At 43.9% G+C, this 5147-nt stretch overlaps 1 pseudogene; it reads left to right on the top strand.

Moving 5' to 3' along the window:
- The first annotated feature begins 3643 nt into the window (after positions 1–3643).
- LOC107546061 (prefoldin subunit 5 pseudogene) lies at positions 3644–3964 on the top strand (annotated as a pseudogene).
- The last annotated feature ends 1183 nt before the right edge of the window (positions 3965–5147 follow it).

The raw sequence follows: 5147 nt of genomic DNA, 5'->3' as shown, positions 1-5147 counted from the left end.
CAGGTCCTTTGCCCATTTTTTAATTGTATTACTTGTCTCCCTGGTGTTGAGTTGGAGCAATAGAGGTTTTTGAGCAGAGGAGTGACATGATATGATTCCTGTTTCTAAAGTATAATGGAATATGTGGAGACAGAAATTGAGAGCAGAGTCCTGGAAAATATCTGACATTTAAGGGGTGAACAGAAGAAAAGGTTCTTCAGGACAGTGAAAATATTGCTGAAGCATCGTATCCAGGTGAACTTAAGGATGTTAAGGTCTTAAGACTCTGCAGGACATGGTGACTGGTTGCGAAAGAATGTGCAGCAAGGCAAGAGGTGGCCAGGGAAGAGCCCTGTCTTGAAGCCAGGGGAGTACAGCTGTGTAGGAGGAAACTTGTGGATGAAGCCATGGGTCACCGAGAAGTCAGGAAGGATGGGGCTTGGGGAATATCTTTTGGATTTGGCAGTGCAGAGAGCTCTATGATGGCTGCTAGAGTAATGGGTGGGTGAAGGTGGGAGCCCGAACTCAGTGGCCCATTGAATGAATGGGAGATGGAGTTGCAGGAGAGCAGACTCTTTCAAGAAATATGGTGGAGAAAGAAGAGTTAGGGTTGAGACTTCACCAAGGCCTAGTATTGAGGGGGTGTTCATCTTATTGATGACAGCAGAGCTTTTCTTTCTTGGAGACAGGTGGAGGAGAAGTTTTATGCCCATTAAATAAGCCAGAAATGGGATAGGAACGTGCAGATGTCCACACTGCAGGAGTTCGCACTTTATGAGGACACACCACATAGGCTTATAGCCAACAGTTGGGAAGTGGGGAGAATTATAGGGCAATCTCTAATTGTACCCCAGGGATTCTAAAGTAGTACAGTAAAACCCCAAGTTGAGTAGGTGAATTTGGATCTATCACCATTGTTGATTGACTTTTGTCCCTCACCCATCTTCATACTCAGACAAGGGCAGGCTCAAGTTCTTATCATGGATGGTACGGAGGGAGAGGCCAGTTAGGAAATGACTGTCTTGTTGTCACTGAGGAAATTGTCAGTTATGTGGTCAGTTGCAAACAGTATAAACTTCACTATCTTTGCTTTTGTGTCCTCTGAGACCTTAAAGAATGTCCAGAAACATTGGTTTTCATTAATCATGCAGTAATGCAACCCAGAATTTCATGCAATTGATTTTCAGAGCCCACTTACCATATTGCGGCAGGTGTTTACTGGTACGATTATTACTTAGGGTGTGTGATATCAATCAAAGGGATATCTTACTTCAAGCCCTGAGGCTTTGAATCAGCTGTGAAGTCAGAGTAGAGGGACCCCCTCCCCGACTTTCAGTAAAAGAAATGTTGAGAAGCTGGAGACATTGAGCCAGGTTCTCTCATTGTGAGATTTATTCCTCTGGTACAAGTCTATGAGAGGTTGATTCACTCTTATAGGCCATTAGGGTGTAATTGGGGTTCAGCAGGAATTTTCAAAATCCTCTTCTCAAGACTGAATTGTGAGTACTCCATGTTTAAAGGCACAGGAAACAAATGAAACCCATATGGAGTGAAATTTTTCTCATCTTCCATAAGAAAATCCACAAGTTCCTATTATCAAGCTAACACATAATCCCCCAGGGATGGCAAGGGTGGGGCAGCTGGACTTTGTGATTCTGACCACTGACCCCAAGATTCATCTTGTTTGTGGGAACTTTTCCCTGTAGATATTATCACTCCCAAGAATATCGTCTTAACCCTTTGGCCCCAGAGGAGGCTCACAAGCTCTCCCTTAAGTTTTTTGTTCACAATCAAGAAAGGCCAAGATAGCCCTAAAGACTAAGGAAAATAACAGAAAATAATAACAGCAGCAGCAGCAGCAACAACAACGGCAGCAATTAGTCAACCCCATGAGGCAAGTATCTTTCGCAGGTGAAGAAACAGGCCCAGACACTCAAGGTTGCTTCCCAAGCTAAGTTGCACAGCTACTAATCATTGAAGCCAAGATTGAAACTCAGGAAATGAACCACGAAGTGAATGCAGGGTGATGCACAACCAACCAAGCAACCTAACACAGGTAAGGGTGGTGGATTGTATTTCTAAAAACGGTTGCAGCAACATCTCTCATGTTTCTGTCTCTGCAATGTGATTAAACACAATTTCATTGTCTTCTCTGTGCCAGGCATGGAAATTGTCCTAGTGTGCTCTCCCACTCCCACTGCCACTTCCACTCAAAAGCAGACCCCTGAGACAAAGATTCAGGTGCAAGTAGTTTATTTGGGAGGTAATCCTAGAAAACACTGTTTAAAAAGCAAGACAGGAAAGGGAAGGCTGCCAGTGAAAGGAATGTTATCAAGCAAGTGACCACTGTGGACAGCTGGGGCTCAGTCCCATGGGGCATTCTGGCAAACAGTGCAGAACATGCCTCAGTTATTTATCAGCCAAGTCCCTATGTCTTACTGGCTGAGAAGTGCTCTCAGAAGGATGAAATCTCTGGCACATCTGGCTCTTCCTGGGAACTGGCAGAGCAGCTGTCAGCATATAGGACTGATTGCAGAGAGGGGACGGGAGAGACACTGACATCTATTGGAGAGATTTTTTGATTCTGTGTGCCTGGGGCAGTGTGTGAACTCTGAGAAGAGCAGAACAGCAACAGCAAAGAAAATGAAGACATGTGGAAAGCTCACATCACCCAACTCAAACACGACGTGACTTCCTCTTAGGTGTGTGCAGGCACACTCCCACATTGGGCCCTTTTGCATTCCTCCACCTTTGCCTGCCCCAAATTGTTCTCCCACTTGGTTCCCTTCAGCCCCTGCCAGTTCTCTGGGGCTCATGGTGGAGGTGGGCAAATACCTATCCACCCACACAGATGTTACTTTAGAAGCAGTTACATCTCTGTTTAGGGGACATCAACATGGAAGAAATACCCCTGCATTGTTAAAGAGGCTGTCATATACTTTGTGCAACATGGAGCTTGTCAGGGGTTGTTAACTGTAGCTGCTGATAAGTACAGTTGAAATTTCTTGAAAAAGCACACATCTATCCTTGGCAGTGTGGCTCAGTTGGTTCAGCATCATCCTGCACACCAAAAGGTCTCCAGTTCAATTCCCTGTCAGGGCACATGCTCAGGTTGCAGATTGGGCTCCAGGTTGGGGTGCATACAGAAGGGGCAACCAATCGATGTTTCTCTCTCACATCGATATTTCTCTGTCTCCTTTCCTCTCTCTAAAAATCAATGAAAACATATATATATGTTAAAAAAGAGCACACACCTAAAATTAAGAATGTGATTTTCCTTTATCGGATGAGAATTGTTCTTCTTGGTTCCATGTAAAAAAATTCAATTTGTTGACTCACCCAGGTGACCAAATCTCTCCAAATTGGAAATTACCTAAAAGCTTCGAGAAAGGTTTAAACTCATAATCTGAGTGCCTTAACATGTATGTATTTTCTTTTCCCAAAGAGGTAGATTTATCCACCATAGTGCCTTTTGCAAAGTTTTTCATTTTTGAAATGAAAACGCCAATGACTTTGTTCTACTTAAATTTTACAACGTGATTCTGAGATCCTCAAGAGCCTGGGGAGAAAGCCCTCAGTAGGACACATGATACTGTCCCCTTAGCCACCCTTCCCAACTTGGCGCCGTTGGTTAACACCAGCGCTGAATTGACAGCAGCTGGAAATGCTCGAGAAGCAGCTGGCCCAGGAGGTGGAGTGCTCATCCAGGTCCACTGCCCAGCTCAAGGTGGTACAAACCAAGTATGTGGAAGCCAAGGACTGTCTGAAAGTGCTGAACAAGAGCAATGAGGGGAAAAAATCTCTTGTCCCTCCGATGACTTCTATGAATGTCCCTGGGAAACTACATGATGTGGAACGCGTGCTCCTCCGTGTGGGAACTGCCTACTACACAGAGAAGACAGCTGAGGATGTCAAGAGGAAAACAGGCTCTTTCACCAAGCAAATGAAGAAAATCCAGCCGGCCCAGCAGGAGAGCATGTCATGAAACAGGCTGTCACAGACATGAGCCAGAACATTCAGCAGCTCACAGCCCTGGGGGCAACCCGGCTGCCAAGACCCAAGGCCTTGTTTCAGGAGTCAGGCAGAGGGACCTTACTTCAGGGACCTTGGGACTCTGTGGTGGGGAAAAAAGGGTTTTGTGTTTAATGCCCATAAATGTTCCAGCTGGGAAAAAGAAAGATACACGATGATCTTTGGAGGCAAACTTCATGTGAGCTCTCTTATCCCTTTTCAATTAGGAGTTTAAGCTAAAGCAGACTGTGTTTCTGTAAAGTGACCCACAAATATTGAATTTTCATATTAGTAATCATGAACTTCAGATTTCAGACTTAAATACTGAATAGCCAGGAAGTGCAATCTCTCAATCTGCAGGCACGTCTTTGAAACCATTGTTTAAGGGACCACAGGACAGCGGCAGGAACAGGTGATGTGGGCGGCACCACTGATGTACTGGGAAGCTCTGTCCCCGTGTACATTCGCGCTCACCTTGCATTTTTGAAAGAGATATGTAAAGAACAGTGTTCGGTTTGGAAGGAAGTTTGTTGTGGTAAGCATGTAGTAAAAAGTTCAGATAGCTTTCGCTAAAATACTGTCTTGGGTTTTTCATGGAGTTCGAGGTGGACACGCTGCTTTGAAGAAGCCCTACCCCAAACTCTTCTTCCACCAGAATAGATCCAGTTATTTAAACTTCCCAAACTCAGCCCTATTTTAGGCATTTGGAGAAGTAGCCAATCTCTGTTGCTGGGATTTTCAGAAGAGCAATTCATCCCCTTAAGAACAATTAACTACAGTATTTTGGTGTAAATTCTGAGTCTCTTGGTGTAAAATATAAATAGCAAATCCATGTCTCCAGCAGCTTTGAATACTTTAATAATAGATCAGAATCAGACCAAGAAGGAAGTTGGTAAATTGAGAACTTCAAAGAACTTTTTTATGGAAGCAAGAGCAATTAACTTTACTCCAAACGGTAATTTTTCCTGTAAGAAAGATTATTGAATAAATATGGGTATACATCTTCGTTTTCTATTTATTTCAGGGAAGACCTTTGAAGGAATAATTTGCATTTCCCCTCCCAATGTCTCACAAAACTAATCGCATCTTGGACACTATTTCTATTCCAAGGTCTCTTGTGTTGGACTTTGTTAATAAACATTGTGTGCCTGGGTCAG

Source organism: Miniopterus natalensis, chromosome 15 (genome assembly GCF_054644295.1).
Source record: "Miniopterus natalensis isolate mMinNat1 chromosome 15, mMinNat1.hap1, whole genome shotgun sequence".
In the NCBI taxonomy this organism is placed as follows: Eukaryota; Metazoa; Chordata; class Mammalia; order Chiroptera; family Miniopteridae; genus Miniopterus; species Miniopterus natalensis.
The sequence above is the reverse complement of the archived record's forward strand: the minus strand, read 5'-3'. Positions and strand labels throughout refer to the sequence as shown.